The sequence below is a fragment of the Phalangium opilio genome, unplaced genomic scaffold (genome assembly GCF_054372755.1).
Source record: "Phalangium opilio isolate 3A_F unplaced genomic scaffold, DU_Popi_V2 ptg000070l_1, whole genome shotgun sequence".
Taxonomy (NCBI): Eukaryota; Metazoa; Arthropoda; class Arachnida; order Opiliones; family Phalangiidae; genus Phalangium; species Phalangium opilio.
The window spans coordinates 9,135,526-9,151,403 of record NW_028324182.1 but is presented as its reverse complement, the minus strand read 5'-3'; the positions used below and the strand labels follow the sequence as shown (position 1 = coordinate 9,151,403).

The 15,878-nt window shown below is 37.6% G+C and overlaps 1 long non-coding RNA gene across 1 annotated transcript in view; it reads left to right on the top strand.

The window, feature by feature from the left end:
• The first annotated feature begins 14,275 nt into the window (after positions 1-14,275).
• Positions 14,276-15,878, top strand: part of LOC149661429 (uncharacterized) — a 91,201-nt gene continuing 89,598 nt past the window's right edge. The window contains exon 1 of the long non-coding RNA XR_016368910.1: positions 14,276-14,385. This is a non-coding gene — a long non-coding RNA (uncharacterized LOC149661429). The remainder of the gene's footprint in view (positions 14,386-15,878) is intronic.

Sequence of the window (15,878 nt, the reverse complement as noted above, 5' to 3'; positions counted from 1 at the left end):
CTTAAATTAGACAACCTCTTGGACAACTCGGAACAATAATAAAAATAAGACATTTTAGTCATTAAACAACGTTACCCTAAATTACTAATTGGCCAGCCCAAATGTTAAAATTACATTATCTAGCTGCTTAGAAACTCGTAAGAGTTGTTACTTTTTGAGCTTCTCTTATCAGTATTACGGTAATATCCTTACGTCTCGGTTGAGAATTTTTTAAATCCTTTACAATAAGCCGTCTTCAATTAAGCCTCTTGTCTCTCAAAAAGGGTTATTTTTGGAATACTTTTAGGGACTTTTCGAGAAAGAGAAAATTTGAAAAGCATTGAGGTTGACGCCTTGGCTTGTACATCACTCCAATGAGAGTGGACCTCGGCATCATTTCAAGAATTAAAGCGGTGGAAGCGTGGTCCAAGAGCTTGTAACGAAAATATCGCACACTGATCTGTTGAATAATTCTGGTGAGAACTCAAGAAATTGATTTTAGTTGTTATCTTTAGTTTAATGTTTTCATTTGGTCTCATCAAAATCGCCCTTGCATTTGGTCTGATTGATATTTGTTGCATCCTCGGAATTATCATATTTCACTGCTCTTTGCAACCTTAAACCGAGCTCACCAAGTTTGCAACTGGTTCTAAAGATAATGAAATTCAAGACTCAACCATGCAACGTGTAAAACGACTCAACGACGAGTTTAAACGTTTCAAACTTCCTCGGAAATTAATAAGAGACAACCACCGTGGGAGGGGGGTTAAAGCAAGGGTATGGCGTGTGTGGGTGGATGGAGAACTTTGTGGTATTGGGAGGTTGCCGTTTTGGAAGAGGAGAAAGATCATTCGACGGAGAATCGTTCATCTTCATTGCTGTCATGTTTTCCTGAACAACTTTCTGCCTTTTTCGCTGTTGTAGAGTGTACGGCTACAGCTATTGCTAGAGTAAATAGAGCTTTTCTTTATATTATGGGCGAATATATAGCGTCGTAAAGAGACATTAAGGCATGGGGTCGATGTCAATGCACCAAATATAGTCGTTCGTGTAGATTTTGGTTTACTTTTCAGTAAAGCGATACGCCTTAGTTGCAATTAGGCTTAATCAATCAGGCCTTTTTGAATGATTTATCTAACTTTCTTTGGGTAAATTTGATCTGAACTACTCTGGTTTTTTCTTTCGGAAATAATATTTGAACTAGAAACAGTTTGCAGTCACTGATGCGCAATGAAATGGAAGGCCAGCATCAAAACAACTTCAATAACAACAGCTTGACCCGGGATTTCGTTTCCTTCAATTGATTACATTTTGAATTTAATTTGTAGCTGTAACCACTCTATTCAAATAGCTATGAAGGCGTAATAGGTGTAACTAAAAGACTACAACTCTTTAGTCGTCTTGTGTTTCTTTACCGCCATACATTTTTTATATAGGAAATAAATTAGATCCATTTTGGAGGCGCCGCAGTCTATACGTTATTTGGGAAGAAAGAGGCTCTATTCCATATTTCCCATCATCGTTATCTCCGGTAATGGAAGAAAATAAGCCCCGGGGAGAAGGGGGTTTATCCCACGAATAGTGCCAGGCTACGCTGGTATTTCTTCGTGAAGGTTGTATTCTCTTTATCCACTCAGTAAAGCCTCGACTCTCATCCAGCCCCGGTGGCCACTCTGCCTTCTTTTTTTCCATCGATTCTCACTCGTTTCTTTTAATGTAAACGATGGACGAAAAAACTTGGCGCGGGAAGAGATACCGTAAATAGATTAACCTGAAGTTAAATAATAGGCTGAAAAACGCATCGAATTAACGTACACTATGGTAGTCGTGAAAAAGCGAAATACTTCGCGTGGATTTAGTTCGATGTGGTCTTATACATAGCGAAGAATTCGTTTTCACGGCGAAGTCACGTCGGGATCGTTGCCAAAACCCGCTGAGGCAGCGTAGAACGCCGAGGGCCAATTCGTCTAATACGCCATTCGCGGAAAGCCCCAGTCTTCGTTACGTTTATATGACCAGTTTTCCACGGGGCTCCTAAAAGAGAAAAGGAAATGGCCCACTTTTTTCAGCGATAGATGGACGCCCACGTGAGTTCAGTGAGACTCTTCATGAATCGAAGCAATTTTCCCACCAATATTTTATCTTTAAAATTATACTAGGAACTAGAAAGGAACTAAGATGGTATGGGAGGTTGTTTTGATTTTGATATTAAATTGCTTAACAATATTCATGGAGGAAAATGGAGTATTCCTTACCGATACCTACTACATATCGAATATAGAAACTGTACAGAGAAAGCCCAAAAGGGTTAAAGATCCTTCTTATCCGTCCTAGAATTTACTGCTAAGTCGCTAGAGACACGTCGTTCCCTATTTATATATATTGTTTTAAAATTCAAATAACGAAAACTGCTCTCTTAAACGACGTCAATGCCTCGCAGCATTTCGATCTTTATAAAAAGACTATTTTTAACCCTTCTATAAGATAAATTGTGAACATTTCCTTTCAACACAAGTATAAATATTTAATATACAACTCAGTATGTCTCCAAAATATATACAGTACATTCGACTCCATCTGTAGCACGAACACCCTAGGGTTTAAATCAAAGACAAAAAACGAAAACAAAAAATAATTAAAATTTTTAAAATCTATCCAATAAAAAGAAAGATAGGTACAAAATGCAAATTAGTCTTTCTTAGTCGCGTACATGGGCAATCATTTCCGATTATTTTTAGGTGCCTCTGTTTTCCCTAATTTTCTAGCCGGTATTTAGTCTAAACTCGTTTATTACCGGAGAGTGATTTTTCCTTGGCGTGTAAAACCAAATTAGTTCAAAGTTTGCCTCACGGTAAAGAGCAATTTCGTTCGTGTCAACCTCTAGGGCAACAAAATAAGTCTTGAGGATGAAAAATCCATCCTGCCATTGCAGCTCGCAAACTCCAGGAAAATGGCTGAGAGAGAGAAAGAGAGGGGAGAGAGAGAGAGAACGAAGAAGAAAAATTAAAACCGAGTGAACGCGTTTCATTTGCATTCGAACGCCCTGAGAAATCCTAATTAACCAGAGAAAGTCATGCCTTCTTCCTACTCCTTTCCTACTTAGAGTTACTGTGAAGTCCCGTGATACTTTTTTCCCTCTCCAAGATTTTTTTCTTTTTCTCTCTCTTGCTTTGGGAGCTCTTCCTGCGGTAGTCTTTTTGCACGAGTTCGTTCCCAGGCGAAAAAAAATGCGGTAAAAGTTGATAAAAACGAACCTTTCAAAGGAAAAATGATGAATGTGCGAAATTAGGTTCTGATTCGCTTCTCTTCTTCTTGGAAGCTACGCTCGTGAAATATGAACGATTTGAATGGCGCTGTGGCCATTTCAAATCCAAAGCCGTTTAATAATTACTTTCGCTTATTTTACTTCTTCCGAAGTGTGGGCGAATAGAGAAGGAAAACGTAAAGGAATTTCTATATCCAACTTTGTACGGTCTTTGGTGTAAAAAATGAATTTAATTATCCTTGTCAGAGGAAGAAGGGAGGAACTATAAGAGGAAGGAGAGTAACTGAGGAGGCAAATGTTAGCGTCCCAGCTGATACCATACCCGAATCTTCAAAGATTCGCCGTCAGGGGGACTCGCGACCCCCAGCTTCTAATGGATATCTTAATTTCGAGTTCGTGTCGCACGTATTCCGAGTGAAAGACTTTAATCTTTGCAGCACCAGAAAGAAAAAAGACATACCCGAAAAAAAAATCTGGCGGGTGGCTAAGCCCTCGTATCTTGTTCTAACACTGATTACCTCGTAAATAGAAAAGAAGAAGGGGGGAAACTGGCCTCATTTGCCAGAGAGAGAGAGAGATAGAGAGCTTTATAGGTGATCGTTGAACGTTGAAACACGATTTTTTTTATAAAACGAACGACTAACTAATACTTTAAAGAAAGTTTTAATGGGTTGAGACAGTGAAGATAACTTTCTAATTTATACCGAAACAGCTTTACATTTTAATCAACACCACTTATTCCCCTTTGCTTTGATAAAAGGACAGACTTCTCTAACTTCTGCAGGTGAAATAATCACTGTGTGATATATAAAAAACTTTTTATTAGAATGATAATTACGTATTTTGGTTGCCCCTCATCAGACTAACAATGCGCGAGCGAAAAACAAAGTTGTGAAGGTATTTTGACACTTGAATTGAAAAAGTTTTTGCGAAAAGGGGGAGTACGCCGAGTTTCCTGGAGAGAAAAGGCTCATCCTCTCCGCCTTTCCCGTGTTTTCAAGCGAAAAACGCGCGTCGCTTTTCCACCGAAAGAATGAATTGAATCTGTCCGCATAATTGCCGGCCGCCCGCTCTTCCTCTATTGTCATGGTTATTAGAATAGATAGCTTTGGGAATATGCCATTAGAGGAGCCACTCTTAATAAATTTTTCAATTTATTAGCGGTTTAACCATTTTCTCAAGAAACCTTACGCACGTTGATGTCATTTTCCGCCATCCGACGTTTCGCGCCCCGGTCCTGGCTGGGATTCTGACCAGTTAATGTTAAGATGCCATGGCTGCTTTTCTTTTATTACGATTTCACTCACTTTTAATTTATTCCTTAAAAGAATTGGGCTTGGCATATTTTGGTACCGCAAGGAATGAATGTTGACTTCCGGATTTATTTCACCGGTCGTATTCGATAATAGACTGAATTTGATTCCCGCTTTTGTCAGTGCACTCACATGCAATCACATGCAGTGATAGCCCACATTTTCAGAGCTTTGGACACATGTTTTATCCTTTCTAAAGAATCATCTCGTTCTTGTTATCGTGATCATTCACGTTTTGACATTTTTGGTGCAGTTATACTTACATTTTGGCAACAAAACTAATTTCACCACTATCTGATATCTTTGTAATTAAAATTAGTAACCTGATTCCAGGAATTTAATTTGAAATTAATTAATAGCTGTGCTTTTGTGTTTTAAGGCCTTCTCGGAAATAGCAATATCCTATAGGAGAATTATTAAGGACATAATTATTGGTTTAATACTTAAAGCCTCTAATTATTACACTCATTGTCAAATTCGTCAAATTGAACGCGAAAGGGCTTCCGTGATAATGCTGCAGCTAGGGAACGTGTTTACGGAAACAAGAGCTTTCGGGGGAGAATATCCGGAGATGTAGTTTCGATTTCCACCTCTGACGTAATTTGGAAATGGCCGATTGTGGGAAAAGATCCATCGGTTGTAAGTAAGATTTCTTGAAACTCCAGTCTCTAGATAACAAACCATTGTTATCGCCCTTCGTCCATTTGTCTCGAGATACGTTGGCCGATACTCTCTAGGCTTCTATCAGTTTATATTCTAGAAGGGTAAAGGTGCTAGGTCGAGCGGAAGTTGACTAACACAAAGCTTCTAAGGAGGTCAAGCAAATTTTAGATATTACCATATCTTAGCTAGACAAGTTGGTAACTTTGATAATGTATTGTTAACTGCGCGGAACTCGAAGTTGTTACCTTCAGTTTAATGTACGTCTGGAACTAATCCAGTGCACGATTCACTTAACCGAGTTTACCAAAGGTCGCGAATGTCCGCATGAGGAGATATAGTCCGTATATTGTAATACAGTCTCTAAAATGGCTGATTACTGTCTCTATTCCGAGATACGTTTGGGAACACCGACCTATTTGCCGATATTCTACAGTGGGGTATAGTCTTAGAAATCTCTCGCTAGAATCTCATTAATGCGTAAGAAGTCGATGTCAATTCTGAGCCTGAAAGGTGCCCTAATTAGTAGCGATCCACCAGGCATAACTTTGATCCCGCGTTTTAGTATTCCTCTCTGTGCAAAGTAACTAAATAATTAGGATTGTCGGCGTTCTTACTTGATTCATACAAACAATGCCCTCTACATCGGTACCAGGACAAGAATCTATTTTATTATTCGGATTTACTCGAATAACTAAATTATATCCTGATTGTTATTGAAGTTCCGTATCTGAATTAGTCGGATTCTAATCCCTGTAGATATAGGACCCATGATTTGTGTTATATCATCAATTACATCAGATATTTAGCTAAGCCTAATGACATAAGTAAGCCTTTTCATAATCATAGACTCGGAAGTACGTAGATTAGATTCTTGGTGCTGACATTTGAGATGGATATCCTCCAAAATCCTGATGACGAAAAAGGAAAGATCAGGGATTTAAGATAAAGTCACGCGAGTTTTACAAAAATGGTTATGAATTTACAAGTTCTCACGCCATGGTCTCAAGTACAAGCCTCGTACCTTCCAGTTTATGTAAATGGGTGTTGAATTAGTCTCTGCTCTTTAAAACTATTATGAGAAACGGCAAGATCCGACCTAAATATTTGAAGATTAGAGAAAGAGGGAATCAGACGCGTTTAATAAATGATTTTCCGAGATTTCAACGACTAAGTAAGAATTGATTTTACGCACCGAGAAACTTCAGCTTGCTGTAAGGCCTAGTATAATCAAAAGATAAGTTAGTGCTAGGCTTAATAACATCGGTGGTCTTTAATGCCGCAAACCATTTGCGAAAATTACTATTGCTTATCTTCTGTGTCTATAGGCTTAATCTGTAACAAAAGTCGGATCTCGACTAAAAATCTAAGAAAAAATAGACAATGTATTCATCCGCGTCACATAAATTCACCTGAAATAATCCTCTCACAATCTAAACGAAAGTATTTCAATTATCCCCTTCAAAACAAATGTTAATCCATGTTGGTAAAACAATAACAGCCAAAAAGGCATATGATTACGTATGTAGCTAGGCAAAGAAAATAATATAATTGCCCATGACATTTGTGTGCATTAAGAAGAAAAGTCTTCGTATTGTCTCAAAGAACTTTACTTCGTTGCGGTAGACATTGAAAATAGTAAGTCTTTTAGTGCTCAAGAACGTCGACCTAAAATTTAAGTTGTATGGCGATGGAGAACGGGTTTCCTTGCTAATTAACCTCTGTACTAGTCAAGTAGGACAGCGTTTCTTTTCCTTCAGACACGGATTAATTATCAGGCAATCAATTAGGTATCTCGCTTGCTCCCTCACTCTGGCCTTTCACCTAATCTTCTCTATTTCTTGAGACCTTTTGTTCCTGGCTCGAAAAGAAAAAAAGCTCGAAACCTCTAAGGCGATTTCACTTTTATTCGATGAAAAAAATTGGGTAATTATAAATTTCCTATAGTTCAGTTAGGTATGAAACAGAATTCAAATTTGCATAAACAGTTTTAAAATGATGCAATAGGAAAAGTTTCTTAAAGATTTGGTTTTTATTAAAGAGGTATTTGACTAATAGGATTAAAGTTTTTAAACTTTAACTTTTTTCCCCCATTTTAATTGCCTCATTAGCGAAAAGTTTGTATAACTATGAAATTCTCCGCAATTTAGTGGGTGGAAACTTGAAGAGAATATTTATTTTTTCCCTTCAGTAAATAAGCTTCGAATTTTGTGATAGTTTGCGATATATTCAATAACCCAGTGAATATTTTTGGGGCAACGTTCTTCGCAGTCGTTTCGCAACTAAAGCAAGAAATCGTAAAATGACAATTCTTCTACTATTCGATAAAATTATTCTCGTTTGAATTGAATGTATTTTGGGTGAATCCAGGCAAGGCAATCTTTGGTTTTCACTCACTAAAGCAAACAATAAACTTTCCGCTCGAAAAATACGGGCACGCCGTTTCCAATTCTTGTTTTAAAGTTTGTTAGGGTCGGAAAGGGGCCATTGCTCGATCAATTATTTTTCCGATACGCGAAATATTATTGCGACGGCGTGACTTTGAATTTTAAATCCCCCTTCCCTTTTTGGATGCCTCTGGCTTTTACGGACCGTTTACTTTTTTTGTTTATTTTGGTGAAAAATCAAGAAGATAAATTGGAAATTTTGGATAACTTTCCGCAAAATGAAGCCGCCTGTTTTCATTTTAAACACCAGAGGGAATGAACGATAAAGCCTTTTATAAAAATAAGTAGGTAGTTATTAAAAGAAAGAAATGAAAGTGGTTGAACACTTAATAACTTTGTCTTATTAGGTAGGTATGATATTTAGGTTTTCAATATTGTTTCAAAACTTTTCCGAACACGTGGAATAAATCCCGCGTCTGTTTTAGGAAAGCATTTGAATTTTTTTAAGCGGTTTAATATTTTGCTTGAAACAAATTCTACCATATTTTTTGAACATAATAAACGTGTCTGTTTAACTTATTAGAAGATATTATTAACTTATGTCTGGGCTTGACTTCTCTCGGTAATCACCTGAAAATAAAGTCGCTACGTTCTAGGGAATGTTAATATTTTCTACTCTAGATTCATGACTGGCCTTCTCTGGCTTTTGGGAATTTCGAAATTTATTACCCTTGTTGGGTGAGTTACGATCTCTATAGGTGTCAGAAGCTAGGTGGTTTATAGGTGGAACCCTCTAACCCTTTTGCTAAATTTATACTCTGGATTGGATCGTGGCACGTTCACCTAATCTCCGGTCTTTTCCCGGAGCCTCGACGATTAACTAGGGTTGGCCATTTTCCAATGACGATCGGGGAATTCGATTCATCCTCTATATTAACTCCTTCGAAAGACGCTCCTTTTCCCCCAAAATATACCGTATAGGAAAGGATCGTGGAGCATCATACCAACTAGCTAAGCTATCAAACATTTCGATCTAATGATCCGTATGATATCCAAGCCTAAGAACTATCTATCGTGTAGCTTTCTAAAAGGGCAGCAGGCGATGATACTTTCCTTCTGGAAAGGTACCTTCAGATATCTTCCGCATTAGGACTCTCTTTCAATGTCCCCTTAGAGGCCTCTATGTACATAAACGATCTTCTTCGTATCTTGTAGATTTTTGGGCTTCTTGTGGGACCGCCAAGCCTAAAAAGTACTTTTTTCAAAACATAATATTAACCAATGAAAAGTCTTTAAAAACTACCTTGTTCATTGCCTCAATAATAGAAAAAAATAATTATGTGACTATTTTACACATTAATTTCAAAACACGGATAGAATAGCTTTTGGGCATATCTTAAAAATAATTTGAAACATGTCCAAAATTTTTTTATCTCTACTGAACGTCTTGTAACGAGCAAAATTTAGTATAAGCCTACTTTTACACCGAAATATCCCTATGGCTGGTTTTCCCCCACTTCCCCCCCCCCCTATTTGTAAATATCTACCTGGCTGGTTGAAACCCTCGCGCCCGAGCAAGATAGTTAAAAAACCCAAGGATGAACTCGTTGAGTGGCCCTTTGGGGCACACGTGACCCCAAAGGATGAGAAGCTCAACATATGACGAGAGGAGAGAATAATTTAAAAAGAGAGTAGAAGACAGAGTTGGATCTGGAACTGAAGGAGAAGGTGGTCAAGGACTGACCCACCCCGCGTAAAGCTAAATTATAAATGTGCGGGCGGATATACTTCTTCGCGTCGGTAAATAATTTAAAATATGCGACATAAAATAAGCCTCCACTTAACCATCGGAATTGAGGAATACATCTTCCAATACGATCCATCTAAACATCTTCAAGAGAATCAACTTAAACATCTTCAAGGAATTTTGATAATAAGGGTGAACCAGCCAGCCATTTATTACTTAAATGTTATATAAATGTTTTGAAATACCGCTAAATCATTCTTTTATATATTATCCAATAAACAACACTAATTTCCTGGTAAATAAGGGTCGAACCTGGTCTCTTGAATTTAAGTTTTAATTATATGCGTTAAGCACAATGAGAACATGTTTAATTTATCTAACCATATCGTATTACCCTAGACAACTTAATTATTAATCTTTAGATAAAAGTATTTAGTTTTAATTTTAGTATAAACCTAAGAAAATATGTTCCATTTTGGGGGTCCGTCCGGGATCACAAAAAAGACTCTCCCAGAGATAAAATTAGTGTTAATTTTAATTATGGCCCATTTTTGATCAACTATGATCGGTTAAAATTTTTATTGTTCATTGTGGAAAATTTCCATGAAACTGAAATCTCAAGGTTACCATTGTAACCAAAATTTTAATATGAAATTAGTTTAAGTTAGAAATTTAAATTTCTCTCTCGATTAGCTACTGTAACACCTTGAATTTATGTGGTTACGTATTTCCTTTGGGTAAGGGTACGGCGGTGATTTTTCTAGCTTAATCGATGAGTTCTTTTGTTTTTCACGCCCAGAGGTCCTGGTTTCAAGAGTATAAATTTTGAGGGTCAAAGTTTAGCTTTTTGTTTGTCACTTATTTTTCACGTAAAAAGTTTTTTTCCTTTCTTTAAAAATCTTTTATTTGCGTGACAAATTTTATTTTTGAGGGAAATTCCATTCTGCGAATTTTTTTTTAATCCCCTTTGTAAGGCCTATGCCTTTTCGCCCAGAACACGATATTTGCCAACCCCAGTATAGTAGGGAAACGAGTTGTAGCACGTGCTATAGATCGTGGAAAAATTTTGAGAGGGAAGAAAGAGTAAAGCGTCGTCACGGGAAAAATTATCTTGTCCCTGTTGTTAAGAGAAGCTTTAAGCTGAAATCTAAAATCCCCAAAACTTCACGCCTTACAATGGCGTCAAATAATTTAACCCCTTCGAATAGTGTTATCAACCCCTTATCCCAAGCTAACCCTGTCTTACCTAGCTCTACCAGTTCTAGCCTTCAAGCAGGTTCGCAAACTCCCCCCACTTCAGGTGGTACTGCAAGCAGTACCTTTTTGTTACATTTGGGAGTAAACACCCCTTTGCCCATTTCGACAATGCTGAATACTAGTAGCTTTCCCTTTAGTTCAAGCCAAAGTAGTTTGATAAATACGAGTGCGACCTTAACCGCTCCCACTACTATGGTATCTATGGTCAATAACCCCTTGTCCAGTAATCAGGTCACGCCACCTATGGCGAATTCCTGTAACACAACTTCGGTTAATGACCCAATGCTAGCAATTCAAGCCCAAATGCAAGCTTTAATGCAACATGTAGCATTTTTAACTAATCAAGTGGTTGCGGTGCATCAGTCTAATCAGTTAATATTACAAGCTCAAAATAATTTGCCCACACCACCTGTTATGACCTCAAACACACCTGTCTCAAGTACACCTGCAAGCGCTATCTTACCGCCCACTCAAGGAATAGCAACTCCCGTAGTCTCTACAATTAGTACAGCTCCCTCGGCTAATGTTAATCCAATTAGTCCTAATGTTGCAAATCCACTTATTCCTTTGTTACCAAGTGGTGCAAGTAGTGTTTTGGCGGGAAATCAAAATTTCGGTTTCAATCCGCAACTGAATTTAAACCCAACTCCCCCTGGCTCCATTGTTAGTGCAGCCCATTTAATACCACCGATTCCTTCATTGGGTAGTACAACCCAATCACATAATCAAGGGGGGCTTCCAAATTCTTGGGTTCCCGCAGTCCAGTTACCAAATTTTTCAGGGTCCACTACAGGGTTAGGTGTTAAAGATTTCCTAACAAAAGCCCGCCAAATTTTCGTTAGTAGGGATTGCCCCGAGGATATTTTTATTAAAAGGTGCATTCCTAATATGCTCACAGGGTCTGCGTTTGAATGGTTTGAAAGTCAGGGTGCGTTTGGTAATTTCGCCGATTTTTCTAACGCTTTCATAGCTGAATTTCAGCAAGAAACTGACGATGACCATATTTATGATCAAATTGATAGACGTTATCAAAGATCTGGCGAAAATCCAGCAGTTTATGGTGAAGCAATTTTAGCCCTAATTAGAAAATTGTCTGAAGCCCCGTCCAATAAGGAACAAGTGCGCTTAGTACGCAGAGGCTTAGAACCAGAAACCAAAAAACTCTTATCCACGAACTCATATAACCGTGTTAGGGAATCAATTAGCGATGCGGTAAAGGTTTCCAACGCATCTCAGGAACTACGTCCCAGTTCATCCCAAGTTAAAAATTCCGCAAGTTCAAAGAGGGCTGACGTAATTTGCATGAACTGTGGTCAAACTGGACATTACCAGTTTCATTGTAAAGTCCCAGTTCAAAGTACGGTTCCCTCACAGAACCAACCAGCTTCTACCCTTAATGCAGAAGCAGCCCCCTTTGTTCCTACTTGTTATAAGTGTGGTAAAGAGGGGCACGCTAAACCAAAATGCACTGAATGGAAGAAAAACAGGGAGCACGGAAACGTACAACCGGGAGGGCGAAACACGGGCGCCCCTACCGGACACAACCAATAGGTCCCGTAGTTAACTACGTATTGGGAGAAGACTTTGATCTTCCCCAATTAGCTTGGATTGCTCTTTGTTTCGGTGATAGAGTATGTGACGCTTTAGTTGACCCAGGCTCTTCTGTTATGATAGTTTTCGACTTAAATGTAAGTTTCAAACACTTGAGAACGTCATCGCCTGGGGATTAAATTGGCCATTAAGGCTCGATTAACGTCTACTGTATCCGCAGTAACTATCTTTTTAACACCGACCAGGGAGCAATCTAACAAAATTTACTTCATTAAAATTTAATTTTTTTTCGTAATTTAAAATCTTACTCAGAGCGAGATGCCGATAAGATTCAGGTACCACAGTCTGTCGAGAGTTATTCCGAGACTAATGTAATAGGTGAGGTGATATCACCAACCCCTGTCGTGCGTGATGCCGACTTCAAACCCGATAGTGCGTTAGCGTAGTTAGTAATGAGGAGCAATCAGATTCGTGATATTAACCACAATGAACAATTGCCCCCTAATGTACGTTGCCTTCGGCCACGTGACCCGATTACCGGTAGGGTTAAATGTTAAAAAATTTTGTTTTGAAAGAATATCTTTCTCTGGGAGAGGGTCTCTCACGGACCTTTAGTGGTCGATATCTGACCATCGTGTCATGATACTTTAATTGCGCAATGTAAATATATGTTAGGATTAAATTTTCTTAAACCACTAGTTTTTGTAAATATATAATATGTTAAATTTAAAATTTTCTTAACTCACTAGTGTTTTTTTTTCTAATTATTAGTTAAATTGAATTGCTCTTGCATGCTTAGTTTTAGTGTTAGCCTAGAATTATTGTTTTAAAACTTTTCATTACGATTCACCTCTAAAGTAATTTTTTTTTCATGGTGATCTCGTATAATTAAATTTTTTTTTGTTTGTTTATTTTTAACCACAAACGTAATTGTCTCTATTTGTGGTCATTATGTATCTTACCTTGTTAATCCCCTTAACGTAATGATTTTATTTTTTATTTGTTATTTGTTCTGATTTGAATTAGTTCTAACGTGTTTTCCAATGAGCCAGAGGCCTAGCTAACCTTAGTGTTTTATTGTATAACTCTTGTTAACGTAGTTCGAATGTCGATATGAAATCGTATCACTTTACATTTTTTTGTATCAGTTTTTTTTTCTTAAAGTGTTGTTAATTGTTTTAAGTTTCACTCAAATGTTGTTTACCAATAGTGTTGTTGAGCGGGGACGCTCAAACTTAAGTCGGGAGGAGTGTAACGAGCAAAATTTAGTATAAGCCTACTTTTACACCGAAATATCCCTATGGCTGGTTTTCCCCCACTTTCCCCCCCCTATTTGTAAATATCTACCTGGCTGGTTGAAACCCTCGCGCCCGAGCAAGATAGTTAAAAAACCCAAGGATGAACTCGTTGAGTGGCCCTTTGGGGCACACGTGACCCCAAAGGATGAGAAGCTCAACATATGACGAGAGGAGAGAATAATTTAAAAATAGAGTAGAAGACAGAGTTGGATCTGGAACTGAAGGAGAAGGTGGTCAAGGACTGACCCACCCCGCGTAAAGCTAAATTATAAATGTGCGGGCGGATATACTTCTTCGCGTCGGTAAATAATTTAAAATATGCGACATAAAATAAGCCTCCACTTAACCATCGGAATTGAGGAATACATCTTCCAATACGATCCATCTAAACATCTTCAAGAGAATCAACTTAAACATCTTCAAGGAAAATGCTAGCACGCGTATCGCGAAACCGTGAGTCTCAAAACTTTAAATACGATAAGGGTTAACCAGCCAGAAATTGAAATGTTATTATTATTTTGAATGCATTCCTTTAAAAAACCATTTTAAATAAACAACACTAATTTATCTGTTAATAAGGGTCGAACCTGGTCTCAATAGTTTTTATCTTAATTTAATCAATAGCTTTAAGCACAATGCGAACGTACTATAACTTTACCCATTTAATTTAATACTTACCCTAGACAACTTAATTATCATCTTTAATTAAAACCCTTTAGTTTTAATTTTAGTATAAAGTAGTAAAGTTAAGAAAATATGTTCCAGTCTAGCTAATTTGACCTATTTTCGTTTTTTTTTTTAAGTTGATCATTTGTCATATCGTCGGGAGACTTTGCTGAGTCATGTTATCAATGTCCTTGAAGCCTTGAACTGTGAAATTTGCAACGGCATTCAAGCTCGGGTATCGTCGTCGTAACTGAAGAAGTGGGTGAGTTTTCTACGATACTTAAGCCTCTTTTAAACGATGGTGGAATACTAAGCCTTGGCATTTATTACGCATAAATTATTCCACGACTGTATCTATTGCGAAATTCCAATTATTCTTAGTATAATATAAGATTTTTAATCGTGCTTTTAATGATGGCCATGGTAATTTAAATTTATTTTGAACTGAATTAAGTTCTAGAAAAATATATTCTGTTAATAATTTTGACCTGTTAAACATTCCTGGGATAATGGATATGAAGGTTTAAAAATAATCTAAAAATGGGGATTATCCTTTTTGCGTTCCACGGAACGAGACCTAGGTAGTATTATACGGTCTGTAAGGATAGTGAATTGGCACTCCATGTTATACTCACGTAGAGGTTAATGCATCGAAATGCGTGTATCTGCCACTTCCGTATAGTAGGGGTTCTTGTCGCCCATTCCTCCTGAATGGCAACCGATTACTCACCGAGGCAGGCGCCGTAAGGTTATAAACAGATAAAACTTTTATCGTCACCCAGAAATACATAAAAAAGTGGCTCGCGAAGCCTATAGCTCATATTTTTATTATTATTTTTTCATATATATATATAAAAAGGATGAGGTGGGTGGAAAAGGTTCGATATCAGAGAAACCTTTCTCTCTCTCTTCCTCAAAATAAGAAAGAGCTAGTCCGAAGAAAAGGGTTAAAGTGTAGGCCTCATCCGTTACAAGTATGAACGTCTAATATCTCACGTGTTTTTCTATAAATTGAACAAAAGAAGTCTGCTTTTTCCGTTAACGATATTGCTTGAATCATATTTCCAATGTTGAACAAAGCTGGTTTCTAGCTATCAAGTTGACAAGCTCTTTGTCACTAGTAAACCTTTGAAGCCGTGTTTCTTCAACCCCCCCCCCCGGCTATTAGTCCTGTTATAAGGGAAAGTACTTATGTTATTCTTGGTGAAACATTTATTTCAAGGCACATATGTGTCGAAAAATTTTTCTTTACAAAGAAATCCAGCGTTTTATAGTATTTTGACTCTTTCTTACGGAATTACAGAAAACTCATTTGGGTGTGTGGTACCAAAGCTTGAGTAATTAAGTAAAATAGCAAAAGACAGCGTTAATTTTTCCCAATCCAATCTTTATTTCACCTTCACTGTCTAATAACTGGATGCGAATCTGAAACATAAAGATAAACGCTGGCGTAGTAGGTATACACCCTATTTGTTTAAAGAGAGATTGCAAGAGGTTAGTTTTATCTGTTCCAGAAAAGTTTCCTTCTCGATTGAAAGCGTCTAAGATTTACATATCTAGTAGTGATAAAGTAATTTTTGCCACTCTCTTTTTGTTCAGCCAACGAGTTACGTTTCGAGAATGGATATTCAGTGCCGTTTTATTCGAAGATAAAATATGTACGGAGAAATATATGTAGCTACCCATCTCGGTGATTTATTAGGGATTTAGAATCGGAGTGAAAAAAGAAAATGATACGCCAGTCGTTTCAGAAAA